Consider the following 14040-nt stretch of genomic DNA (forward strand, 5'->3'; position numbering starts at 1 on the left):
ACGTTGGTTCGTCGTGGCATGCACGTAGAACGTCGTTGCGGAGAGGAGTGGAAACAACGAGCAGGAAAGCGGTTGTCGTAGGGTGAAAGTTCCACTTGTATAGGATGTCGCCGCGTAGGCAGAAAGAGGACAATTGACGGGCGAACTGCTGTGGGGGTTGTGAGCGGCTTCCTTCAAGGTATTCAATCAAGGGCTAGAGCTTGGAATCTTGGCGTTGCTGTTGAGCTAGGTTTAAAGACGGAAGAGTACAAAGAAAACCAGAGAGAGAGAGAGAGAGAATCAACTTTTGTGCTGAGCCCTCAGTGACGGGTGGTTCGCGCTGGCACCAGATGGGGTGGAACCTTATTCTCAGGTCCCATATATGTGTCCAGCAGTTCCTGGCCCCTAGCCGCCAGCGCGAGCTGGGTCGGTAGGTCGGGGCTGGACAACAAGGTCTCCCATCGCTCGGGGGGGTTGGGGCTGGGGAGGGTGGGGGGTAGGGATGGTGGGGGGTTCTTGAGCTTAGTGCACTCTGCAAGGATGTGTGCTAGAGTGCCTTTTGACCGTCTGCAAAAAGGGCATGAAGTGTCATGCTCTGTTGGGAACATCTTATGCAAGAGCACTGGATTCGCTAGCGACCCCGCTTGCATGCGTCGCACGATCGTTTGCTGAATTCGGTTGAGTTGCGGATGCGGACGGGGAAGCCTACATCTGCCGCTTCTGTACATTTGCGTGATGTCTTTGTAGCTTGTCACGGGGTGCGGTAGCCCTGGCTCGTCCTCGGCCCGGATCGATAGTTCTCGGGCATAGTGGTCGGCGAGTGCGTTGCCTTCCACTTGCGAGTGAGCCGGGACCCACACGAGCTCAACGGCCCGCCCCGGTGATTTGCATTTGTTGAGGATCGCTAGTGCCACGGAAGAGATGTTCCCCTTGCGGTAGCTTGCGTAGGCGGTCTGGGAGTCTGTGACAACGGTCCTCACTCCCGGTTGTGCGAGTGCGAGGGCCACGGCCACTTCTTCTGCTTCGGCTGTATTCGTCGTCCGTATCGACGCGCCTGTGACAAGTTTATCGATGGTGGTGACGACCGCCGTTGCTCTGGTTCCGTGCTTGGGAAGTGAGGCGTCCGCGTAGAGAACCTCGGGGTCCTCTTCCAGCTGTCGAGCCAGTGCCTTGGCCCGCGCAGAGCGTCTCTCGTTGTTCCTCCCCGGCTGCATGTTCCGGGGGAGGGGCTTGGTCTTAATAATGTCTCTCCACGTTGTGGGGAGCGGCTCCGTTGTCGGTAGCTGTTCAATTTGCCATCCTATCTTGCGTAGGACGGCCCGACCGTGCTCTGTCCGGCTCAGCCTTACCCTCTGGTGGGATAGGTGTGCTTCCACCAGCTCTTCCACCGTGTTGTGGGCACCCATTTCCAGCAGCTTCTGCGTTGACGAGTAGACTGGGATGCCCATGGCGAGTTTTACTGCTTTCCTTATCGTCGTGTTCAGCGTTTCGCGGTTCACCTTCGCAAGCTGGAGGTACGGGGCGGAGTACGTTACGCGTGACACGACGAATGCCTGCACCAGGCGCAGTGCGTCTTCTTCTTTGATTCCTCTGTTCCGGTTGGTGACTCTCCGGATCATGCTGAGGACTTGCTCGGATGTGGTCTTGATTTTGTTGACGGCTGCGTGCGCCTTGCCGTCGCTGCGCAACAGCAGGCCCAGTATCCGGATCTGCTGCGTTGGTTTGATTTCTGTGCCGTCGATGGTGATGATTATGTTTGGCGGCGGCTCTTTCTTTGGTCTTCCGGGCTGTACCATGAGCAGCTCCGATTTCTGTGGAGCGCAGCTCAGGCCACAGGTCCTGGCATACTCGTGGACGGTCGTTGCCGCTCTCTGCAGGGCTTCCTCCGCCCAGGCATCGGAACCCGCGCGGTTCGTCCACACCGCTATATCGTCGGCATAGAACGCGTGGTCCACGCCCTCGATCTGATTGAGTAGTTCGGGCAGGGGCAGGAGTGCTAGGTTGAAAAGCAGAGGCGACAGGACAGACCCCTGTGGGGTACCCCTGTCTCCGAGCTCCACAGGCTCTGACCGTTCATTTCCTATCCGGATAGTTGCTGCTCTATTGGTTAGGAAATCTTTGATATAACCGTAGGTCTTGCGGCCACACCCCGTCTTGCGCAGGTTCTCGAGCACGCTGGCGTGGGACACGTTGTCAAAGGCCCCTTTGAGGTCCAAAGCCAGTATACCCCGGGGCGCGTGCCTCGTTGCTTTTTTAATCACCAATTCGTGTAATTGGATCAAGACGTCTTGGGTGCTCAGGTGCTGGCGGAATCCATACATGGTCGCCGGCATCTGATTTGTCTCGTCCAGGTGTGCTTGAAGTCTCCTGAGAACCATGCGTTCCATGACCTTGCCCACACAGGACGTGAGCGAGATGGGGCGCATGTTCTCGATGGTCAGAGGTTTGCCGGGTTTAGGTATGAACCGTACCTCGGCCTCTTTCCATTCTGCGGGCAACTTCGAGCTTTCCCAGGTTCTGTTGATGTGACCCAGGAGCCCACGTGCCGCCGCATCACTCATGTTATTGAGCAGCTTGTATGTAATGGCGTCCATTCCTGGTGCGCTCGCCTTATTACTCTCGTCTATGGCTGTTAACAACTCCGTGATGGTGAACGGTTCATCCAATGCCGGATTTTCCGGTCCCCCGTACTCCTCCGGTATCGGAAATCGCCCTCTCTCCGTCTTGAGGTAGATCGCCTTGAGGTCTTCAATGAGCCTTTGGCCGTTGCCATCGTAAGCGTTCAGAACTTTGGTGAGGTTGCGGTTGGTTGCGGTCTTGCTGCTCAACGGGTCGATTAGGTGTCTGAGCAGGCACCAGGTCTTGCGCGCCGACAGCTTTCCCTGCAGCCCGTCGCACGTACTCATCCAGTTCTCTCGGCACAGCTTGGTTGCGTATTCAGCGATCTGTTTGTTGAGGAGCGCGATGCGTTTGACGAGCTTCTTGTTTCGTCGTTGACGCTTCCATCTTCGCGTGAGCGAGTGCCGCGCCTCCCACATGTGTGCTAGTTTGGCGTCGACGAAGGGCGTCTGCATCGTTGTCACAACTTCTTGAGTAAATCTGTCGAGCGCGATCTTTTGTTCTCGCGCCCATTCTGCGTACGTTTGATGTCTGCCCTCCTCCGCGTTTTCTCCGGAGGTCTCGTTTTCTTCGTCCGTGTGCTTGCGCATTCGGTCCCAGTCGGTGATTCGGGCTTTGCCGAGGGCTGCCCGGTACCTTGGTCCCTTGATCGTTACACTTATGATACTGTGGTCGGAGCCCAGGTCTACGTCTTCGTTCCGCCAGGCCACTTCTAGGGAGCCCGCCATCCACGACAGGTCCGGGGTGGTGTCCCTGTTGACGCTGTTTCCCTTTCGAGTGGCGACGCCCGGTTCATTGAGGAGCGCCATTTCTTGGTCCTCCATTGCCTTTGCTAGAGCCTTGCCTCATTTAGATTGGTATTTGTAACCCCATGTAGTGTGAGGGGCGTTGAAGTCGCCTAGGACCAGGAGCGGCCTGTTCCCCGCCAACCTCTTCGCCTGGCTCACTGTTGTTTCAAAGTCGTACTGCCTTTGTGACGGCCTGCAGTATGCGCTCATCACAAACAGGTTTCCGGCACTGCCAATAGTCCTTGTGTGAACCTCGACCAGCGTGTGTTCGCAGCCCTTTTGCGCGGTGAGGCGCTGGGTAGCTGCTATGTTGGTGCGCACCAGTAACGCCGTCCCGCCTTCCGTCGGATCCGTGTACGTGATGTAACCCGGGAGTCTGGGTCTGCCGTGTGTCTCTTGTAACGCGATAATATCCGGTTTCTGGTCGAGCCCGTCTAAGTGAAGTTGTAACTCGGCTTCCTTGGTGCGGATGCCCCTGCAATTCCATTGGTAAATGATCGTTGTTTCCCCCCCGCGGATTTGCTTTTTACTGTTCGGCGTCTGCGCCATCTTCCTTTGACGTTTTGATGCGACCGCGCCTGTACGCGATCGATTCCTTGACTTTATTGGCGCGTTCTTTCCTTAGCGCTGGGAACTTGTTCTTCACGGTTATCGTGGCTGTCTTCGCCGCCAGTCGTTCGTGCTTGACTGACAGGATCTTTATTTCACCCTCGAAGACCTCTAACCTGGTATTCATATTGTCGAGATTCTCGTTAATTTGATTGATGGCTGCGAGTATCGCTGCCAGTTTGCCCTCTTGCGGTGGTTGCTGTTCTTGATTTGACGTCTGCGGTGCCGCTGCTGCCGTCTTGCAGTCAGCTGTGGTTTCAGCGTCCATCGCTTCTTGAACATTCAATGCTTGGTGCATGGGCTGCGCCTCTCCTCTCCGCTCTTGGCGCGGCGAGAGGGGGTCCCTCCGTGGCACCTTGCGTTTCTCGTTGGCGTCCTCGGGTGCCGGGCTCGTTTTGGTTATTTTAGTCGCTGAGCTGCCGCTAGCTAGCGCGTCTATTTTACTCATGAGTGCTCTTATCTGCACATTCTGTTCCTGAATCTGGGCGTTTTGCCTTTCGATTAGTCTTTTAAGTTCTGTACATTCGCCGCACTCTTGGCGTGTTGCGGCGTTTTGGCTAGAGGGGGCAGGTGGGGTAGGTTTGAGGGGTGGGAACTCTCTGTCGTCCCCTATATAGAGCGACGGAAGACCTGTTGGTCCAGCCCACCTTTTTCTCGGCGAGTATCCCTCGTTGGTTGGACTCGACCCGGGTTCTTGATCTGGTCCGGGACCTCGAACGGGATCCCCGGCGTCTTCCGCTCGAGCTACGACTGCCTCCTTTCCCCATCGTCTCCCAGCGGCGGCCGTCCTTGGAGCCAGCCGATGGCGCCTGGTCGGCCCTGTTCGGGCCATCCCGGGAACGGGATCGCGATCGTTGGCGGCTTTGGTGGCTGCCCTTGCGGGCCGGCGTTCTCGAACGGCTCCGCGAAGAGGTGCTGCGTTGGGCATGGCCTGCAGGACCTCTATCTTCTTGGCTACTGTCGTCGATGGCCCGGCGCCGTTCCCAGCGCCGGCGCCGCACCACGTACGGCGTCTTGAATTTTGCCTTACAGGTCCGGTCGGCGGTGAGATGCTTGCCGCCGCACAGGCCGCACTTGGGCACACACGCGTGCTCTTTGTCCGGGTTGGCGATGCCGCACCCCCGGCAGATGCGATTTTGGGGATTGGGGCACACGTCCATTCGGTGTCCGACGCGGCCGCACTGGTAGCAGACGTCGATCTGCTTGCGGTGCAGTGAACATTCAACGAGCAGGTTCCCGTAACGCACGTAATTGGGAACCTTGGGTCCCTCGAAGGCGATCACCACGGATCTGGTCTTGCCAATTCGTTTCGCCTGCAACGCCGTCGGGCTGTGCTTGTGCACCACTAGGTCTTGAATTTCTTGGGCGGTGTCCTCTAGCGGGATGCCTCGTATCACTCCTTTAACTGTTCCGTGAGGCGCCGATTCGTAAGTGCTCACCTCGTGGGCCGTTCCTCGAATGTCGATGCGTTTCACCATGGCGTACTTGTCGGCGTGCTCCCTCTTCGAGGTACTCACGACGATTATGTTCTGTTGATGGTTTGGACAAATAATATCTTCTCTTGCTGCAATTGCATCGACTTGGGCCGCCCCAGTAATGGCTCGGCTGATTTCGACCCGGGCCACATCGCTCACTTGAAACCCGCCGCGTGGCCGCATTACAGATTACAGACGTGAAAACCAGAGTCGTCGTCAGAATCTAGTGGTGTGGATTCGACGAGGGCGCGGGAGAGAGTGGACGTCGGTGTGTTTCTGCCCAGATTTATAGACCATTGTCACATCGAATTCCTTCAACAGAAGGCTCCATCTTGCCAGATGGCCTGAAGGATCCTTGAGCTTCGCCAGCCAGCAGAGAGAGTGGTGGTCGCTGACAACGCGGAAGGGGCGTCCGATGGGTTCATTCTTTATTCTACGGAGAAGCGCAGTTGGGGTGGCGGGTGATCGCGCAACGACTCACATTTCACTTTTTTCTTTTCAAAGATTTCGCATTCCATTACCTTTTGGCACAGACACCCAGCAGCCAGACTTCATCTTTATAACCAGTAATGTGGCATGGGCACATTGTATAGTAAGCGGGTTATTTCCCCGTAGAAAAAATACAAAAGTTGACGGTGCAGCAGCTTTTTATTGTTGTAACCGATATATTGTTAAAACCGGTATCCTTATAAGTGGGTTCGGCTGTATTTTTTACTAGTTCAAGTAAGGTAATAATATCAACACGACTGGGATCCAATATTGCAGATGCATATTCGTTTCCAGCGAAATAGGTTCTTGTAGAGCTGTAGTTTTAACGTAGATGGCAATTTGGGAAAGTTGCACTGTAAGTACGCGAACATATGATTACCATTATTAATAACCCACTTTAAGTTATTTGTAATGTGTACAGCAAGATATTTATATGATGTGACGAAACCTAAGGGAATATTGTTAAGATGGCGAGTGCTAGGATTAGAATTAGCTATGGATATGTTAATAGTTTTACATTTGTTAACTACAAATTTTTCATGCGCACTTTGCATGAAATCAATAACTAGGCTAGCCCTGCGCCGTAAGAGATAGCTAGAAAAGGTATGTTCACTGAAGCGCCGTATTTCACTCATCTCAAACAGACAAATCCTTAAAGACAATTTTACTTTCTCCTCAAACAGCAGATGACAAACCTGAGCGCTTTGTGTTCCCATAAAGTTTTTGAAATATGCTCAGAGTAAGTTCGGCTTAGCGTTCAGCGAATCAACAGTGGACGAACAAGGAAAACCTCAGCGTGAGAACTTGTCATGCATGGCCCTGTCAAATATGTTTGCTTGTTGACATATTGGCTCCAGGCTGAGGCTTCCCCTGCTCACCTCTGTTACTCAATCAATCGATCAATTTTATTTATTAGAAACAAAAGGAACTGGAGGGACGCCTGGGCAAAAAGCTGTTGCAGCAGCTTGACGGAGGCCCAGGTCCCTTACACGGCAGTAGCATTTACATGACATACACACAGAAGGCTTATACACAACAAAGATTACACATCACACATATGCACAAAAAATGACACTTCTCACTTGAACGCAATATACTGAACTGTCACTATAAATGAAGAAAGTAATCATGCAAGCCCTTTTTACTTAGTGTAGCTATGTGTGTTTATATTTGTTCAGTACAGTCGGGATATTACGTGTTAAGAATTGTAGGCTATAATTATTTTGAAACTATGATATCTTCCTTACCTCAGGGTTTCGTGTAGTTTGTTTTGTGTTAGTGCGGAGTTCTAGCTTAGCAAGTGATGTCAAATAATTTTTAACATATTCAGATGAGAAGTAATTTGTTTCTAGTAATATATGTTCGTATAATTTACTTACGCGGTTTAGTCTATATTTGATAAATATATTTTCTGTTGGTGAAAACCGATTAACATTCTCTATATACAAAGCAATTTAATTTTGAGATATCACCAGTCTGCAAATTAGTTTTAGATGTTGCCCAGATGAGGTAAGAGTAATTTATATACAATAGAAAGAGACCATAGTATATTTGAAGCTTTGCTCTCGTAGGCAGAAATGTGCGGCAATGAGCCATAGCACCAGTAACCGCAGATAGTTTGCCACATATATGTTTGATCTGTTCATTGCAACATAAATAAGAAGAAAAATATACTCCGAGAATTTTAAAATCTTCAACCGATTGAATGTGCTGACTCTGAAAGTAAATAGCATGATCAACGTTAAGTGGTTTGTTTTTTGAGCGAAACATTAGAACTTTCATTTTCTTTCAATTTACTTTAAGCTTATTTGCTTCTGTCCAACTGGAGAAACTTGCTATAACTTTATTACATTTTTGCACAAGTATATGTTCGCATCAAGACCTGAGAGACACAATGTGCAATCATTCGCGTACATAATGGTTGAAGCGATTTCCTTATCATTAGTATGGGCAAGTTTCGAACGGCTGTGCAAGGAAGTCTTAAATTTCGTATGGTTCACAAATGTGCATGGCTGGTATTCTAAATATGTTATTGGACAAGTGATTTCAAATGACACAGGAAGATGATCACTGTTGGTTGCAGAGCCAACCGTTTCCCATGACAAAAACTTGATGCCAGCGCTACAAAATGTTAAATCTAACACCGAACGAAAGGGACCTCTAGCAAACGTTACTTGTCCTGTGTTCTGACATGAAAGGTGACTATCAATAGTCCACTCCCATAGCCACTTACCTCACAAATCTGTTTTTAGCTCCGACGACACGTGATGCGAATTAAAATCCCTTACAAACAACATTTCTTTTCTACAGGCAGCCACAGCCCTATCAAGTTGACACGTACTTTGCACACGGTTGGGGAAATATGCATTTGTAATTGAAAATGGATGGTTCCCTGGGAGACATAAATTTATAGCCAAAATTTTGCAGTCGGAATCCATGATTTGAAAAGAAATTTTTGCCTTGTGACAAATTTTACTGGAAACAAGTATCAGTAATCCTCCACCTCGCGAGTGTCTATCTAATCAAAAAGACCGAAAACATTTTAAATGAAAATTTTTATCTGGTGAAAGCCAAGTTTCTTGAAGAAATAAGACATCTGGATTGAATTGAATAGATAGGCAAGATAAATCTGTTAAAGCTGAAAATATAGAGCGACAGTTCCACTGCACTACTTTCAACTGTCCAATGGTGTTGAACGCACAGCAGCGGTAACTGCCGCCTTTAGAACACTTTCTGTAGTCATAGGAGATGGTTGACTCTTTTTTTATTTTGCTTTCATAGTTTTGGAAATTGGGGATCCCATACGTTTGGGAGCTCGAGTGTCAAGTTTCATATCTCTGACACTAACAGTGTCTGAATAAGAGGGCTCATCCTCGCCAGGCTTGACTAGCGCAGTAGTGTCTGTGGAATGTTCTGCAAATGTAGAAGGCGTCTGTACCTCGTTGCTAGGCATTGGAGGTGGGGTGTTAGATACTGGGGACTTCATTGGTGTCTTAGTGGACTGCATTATTTGCAACATCTGACTGGAAATAATCTGCGCTAAGCAATCAGAGAGACTGGATATCAATTTATCCATAGCTTTAGCCATTGGTTTTTCCAGAGTCAATTGCTTCGGGGAGATTAAGATCCACGCTTGGAGTGTTGTACGCTGTAACATCAGAGTATTCGAAGGCCTTGTCTTTAATAACTGCAATTGCATCTGTTCGGGAGCAGCGACGGCGGTCGATTATCTCAAGAATTTGTATTTCTTGAGCGCGAGCTGAGCAGTTCGAATAGTCTGCTGGGTGTGCTCCCGCACAGAGGCAGCATTTTTGAGCTTGAGCGGAGCATTCACTTGAATGACCATCTCCACAGGTGCGGCAACGCAAGCTAGACTTACATCCTCCTAAGTTGTGCCCGAATCTCCAACAATTCTGACACTGGATTGGACGCGACGCGAGTGGCTCTACACGGAACACAAGAGGCCACACCTTTATTTCAGAAGGACATGATGTGCCCACAAACGTTGCAATTGCAGATTCCGTCGGAACCCTCTCGTTATTTATCAGTTGATTGCAACGGTAGATAGCAATGACACCTGCTGCGGAGAGCTTGTCCAGGGTTTCAGTTGGGCCTAATCGGGAGTCTACGCCCCGTACAAGACCCTTGGTGCACGCAAGGTGAGGCAGAACAAAAGCACTCACCGGGGTGGAAGCGAATGAAGTGCATTTCAAGAGGTTTTCAACACAGGTCTGGTCTTGTGAACGGCACACCATGCCTCCCCGTCCGAACGCTCACACCTCAGTGATGGTTCGGAAGTGGTTGGACGTGGTCTTAAGTGCCTTCTGGACAGCTTGTGCATTCGTGATCCTGATGGAACCTCCATTGGTAGGCACAAGCTCAACAGGAATGGAGCTGACGCCACTGCGAAAAAATAAATCTAGAGGCAATTCAGTAGGTGGCAGGGATGCTGACCAGGCGGATCGCGCCTGGCCAGGAGAAATGGTCGACGTCAGCCCAAAACGGCTGACGGAAGAAATGCCAATCAACCAGGAACAAAAATAAGGTTAGTGAGACACCTGAAACCACTCGATACTCAGCCAAAACACCACTGCAGGTCAACGAAACGGTTGTTCTGTCGAGGCCAGCAAAAAGCGAAAAAAAAGCAGCAAAACAAAAAGCGAGCCACATCATGCATACGGTGCGCGCGCGAAAGAGACGCGAGACATGCCACAAAATACATGCCATCTGAGGCCCATTTCACGTGATTGCGATTTCAACAATGCGACGTGTGCGTCTAAATGTCGTACAAAAATCCCTCACGTTACCTGATCCTAGGTGGCTAGGGACAGGATCGTTTAGGGACTTTCGAGAAGGCGCGATGATAGTGCCAAGTGATGCCGTCGCGCCAAAGTTGGTTCTATGGTGGCGCCATGTGGCGCGTTGAATCTCCGGCCCAAGCCCGCCCCTGGTCTCCGCAGTGGTTTCAGTATTTAAGTCGTGCAGTAGTAGTGGTAAGGCATGTCGGCTTTTGGTCTCAGTGAACTCTGCTGGTGTTAGAGCCGTATTTCTGAAGAATTCAGTGGTGCCGACCATCGAAATATTCAAGTGGCGTAGCACCTCAGCCATACAATTTGCGATCGGCACTGTGCAGCAGCGTCATCACATTGTACATGCATCTTTACTTAGTGGGCGTCGTAGATGGAGGTATTGTACGTGTTCTTCGCCACGACTTACGTTACGTAAGTAATATAATGCTTAAGGTGGTGTTTGCTCACAACTGTTCACGCGTCCTTGAAATGGGGCAGCGCAAGTTTTCAATCGTATTCAGCGCTGGTGCGCCATCCATGACTTCATGTGATTTACTTTTATTGTGGGCTTTACGACAATTTACGCGTAGTGCTGTGAACTTAACGGAGCTTTAGTGACATCACAAGGTCTACCAGAATCCCACGAACTAAAATGCAGAGTAGATGTTTAATATTATTCGTACTAAGGGCGCGATAAACACGGTGAGGTGGAGCTTAATAATGTGCCGTTATGTTCAGCTGCATCTCTGCCCGTGCTTCGCGCTCTTAGTTTTAGCAATTGGATCCAAGGTTCTGCGTAAAGTTAAAACGAATGAATGTGTATATGTGCGTCTTCAATAACTTCAGCGCAACACTTTTGTGTAATGTGATGAAGCAAACAGTGTATTGCGGTGACGGGATGTATGGCAGCCCTAGTTCCAGCTTTGATGTCCCCGTTACCCTGAAGCTACTTCCCCACCCGCTTTACTATAATCACAGGTGCTCTTGAACTCTCTATTTGCCGGTATTTTTATTTTCACGTGCTGAATGGTCCCACCGCAATACATATATGTAGTGAGGTGAAGCTTATTAAAGTTGCCAAATGCTTTGATAGTTTCAGACCTAACACTTTTAGAATGACACGGCCAATACAACAACCCAGACCTTCACTATAACAATTTTATTAGGACTGTCAAACTAATCTTACAGCACAGAAAAGCAATGTAAACACCTCAAGAGTTGATTAGCAAGTAGTACTGGAAAGCACAAGTCTAGTGGACAAGGGTGTGGTGAAGTGCTTTAAACACTCAACCGACACACCATAAGAGCTTAAAAATTTCTAGCATATTGTCACGAAAAGATAATGGACGATGTACCCGGCGTCGGCGAGGGAGACGGTTGTACAAGATGGCGTGCAATAATTTAAGCCGGCGTCCTCAGCTTCTACCTCTTTTACTTCAGCGCCCGCCTCTTCCTGGGCGCGTGTTCCAGTCCCAACTTCTTTCTTTCAGCGCTGGCTCGTGACACCTAGCGGCAATATTGATGCAGGCTGATCAGACTTACTGCGATATTGGTTGCTTTACAATAAAAATAATAGTATTGGATAAGAGGATGCAAGCGAATCGTGCTGCTTGGTTATGCAAACCACATGGGTCCCAGAAATATGCAAACAGGCTTCTTGTTTACGCATGCAGAGTAGATCCACTATTCTAAAGCTCTCTAATGTCAGCAGTATAGAGAGAGGCTGTAAAAATAGGGCTTTGAACTTCACAACTCCAATTTTGTTTCTTCTATACTCATACAACCTGAACACTGCGCTGTCGTGAGAGCATCTGCCTAGCTCATTGCCACATTTTGCGACAGTAGCAGTGATCACTCAGTTAGAGTTGCCTATCCTGATATTACTCAAAGAATTCTTTAAACAGTTCATTTTTAAGCACGAAGCATGTCATGCCCATCTAGAAAATTAACCACGCAATAACCTACTAGAAGTAGCTAAAAAATCAGCAGTCTTCTGAAGTCAGCTTGATTTGCAGCTCCTAAAATTGGCTACTATTGAATTAGGGGAAGGAAAGAACAGCTTAAATAAACATATGTCTGATCAGAAAGTTGTGTTGGTGTGCTGCATGCTAAGGCAGTGAAAGGAAGCCGTTTCGGCATTGGTCTACCTCTGTACCAAAACCAAGCACCGCAGTCGAGGCGACTTCACTTGGCTTTGACATCTTCAATTTCCTGAGCCCAGAATACTCAGTCTAGGTGAGCTCGATGCACATCACCCATATTGGGGACGCAAAGACATACTGCTAAGAGGATGCCACCTTGACGAAGCAGACACTACAGACCTCATATTAGCAAATGACACCAACTACTCCAACTGTCACACCCTCCATTAAAACTAGCAAGGGCAACTGCGGCCTTCATAATGAGTGTCAGTGCGACTCTGCCCCAGAAGCAGCGACCATTATCCAGTATAACACTTGATAAAAGACATGTTTTTGCCGCAATTGAACACTCACAAAAGGAAGACACATAAAGACACTCCTTTTGTGAGTGTTCAATTGCGGCAAAAGACATGTCCTTTAGCAAGCACCAACTAGGCCAACAAGCAGTTCTGTTGCAGCATATAACACTTGATGTAGGGGTGAAAATGTGCCACATTTCACAAAATCAGGGTTTCAGGCTGGGTCCATTTCCATGATGCACTTGAGTCTGCAGAATGTGAAGGTGATGCAGAATCACTAGCAGCACGCATCCTTTACATACTGCAAAGAGCGACATGCGAACTAGAGCTTACTGGGGCAACATCCAGCCCTGACAAGCACCTGCTGCAACTTTGAGGTGAGCAAGCCAAGCTGCATACTGCATACTTAAATTGTGGCTGCACGCAACAAACCCTGATCAATGTTCTGCACAAGACTAAGCAGGCAAGATGTCATACTAAGAAACTTGTCAGATACTAGTGGATGGACCACTGCATGTCATTTGAACGTATAGGTCTCGGTAAGATGCGGCACATTCTCGGCTATAACAGGATGAACAAAATACTGTAATACTATTGAAAACACGCTATTCGACCTTCATTGCACTTCTGAGTAACTTGAGGAACAAGCTGCAGATGCTTTCCCCGACCACCTCTCAGTGAGACTGACTGTCACCAGAGTTGTACGCACCTTAATGACCACTTGCCAAGGAAGGAATGGAAAGCCTCTTTACGATGGCAGAACCTGTTGTTGCTTTCGAACATGTCAACACTTAAAACGCACGTGGCAAAGATGGGGTCATTTTGCAGATGTTGAAGAATCTTGCCAAAAAGAGGAAGCAAGCACTGTTGCTTGTAACCAATTAAATCTGGAATATTGGAATTCCCACAGAGTGGAAACACTTGGTCATGATGCCAGTATCGAAACCAGGCAAGAAACTTGACACCATAGCCAACCTTTGATCAGTCTCACTCACATTGATATTTTGCACATTGATTGAAGGAATATGCCTCGTGAGGCTGAACCACCATCTGGGACAAACAAGACTATTTCCACCTGTGCCAGATTTGTTTCTGGCCTAAGGTTGACACGTGCGGCAATATCCTCTTTCTCCATCAAAGCATCGCCAATACCAGATTCTTTGGAGGAAATATATATGGGTTCTTAGTCAGTCGAACCAAGAAGAATTTCGAGCACAGTCTACAATGAGGAGGTACTGGTGGCCTTTCATGAAGCCTTCCCAGGCATCAGTGTTGCCAAAGCCTTTTATGAAACGAAATGTTTGAAATATGTAGTTACAGTAAACAGCCAAAGACTTTTACCAACTGCACAG

The 14040-nt window shown here is 49.0% G+C and overlaps 1 protein-coding gene across 2 annotated transcripts in view; it reads right to left on the bottom strand.

The window, feature by feature from the left end:
• The window catches only part of LOC135919941 (uncharacterized), a 78010-nt gene extending 68211 nt beyond the window's left edge, over positions 1 to 9799 (bottom strand). For both annotated transcript variants that reach the window (XR_010570112.1, XM_065453960.2), the window contains exon 1: positions 9643 to 9799. The gene's annotated coding sequence lies outside the window, so the exon portion shown is untranslated. The remainder of the gene's footprint in view (positions 1 to 9642) is intronic.
• Positions 9800 to 14040: the final 4241 nt, after the last annotated feature.

The sequence above is a fragment of the Dermacentor albipictus genome, chromosome 3 (assembly GCF_038994185.2).
Source record: "Dermacentor albipictus isolate Rhodes 1998 colony chromosome 3, USDA_Dalb.pri_finalv2, whole genome shotgun sequence".
Classification (NCBI taxonomy): Eukaryota; Metazoa; Arthropoda; class Arachnida; order Ixodida; family Ixodidae; genus Dermacentor; species Dermacentor albipictus.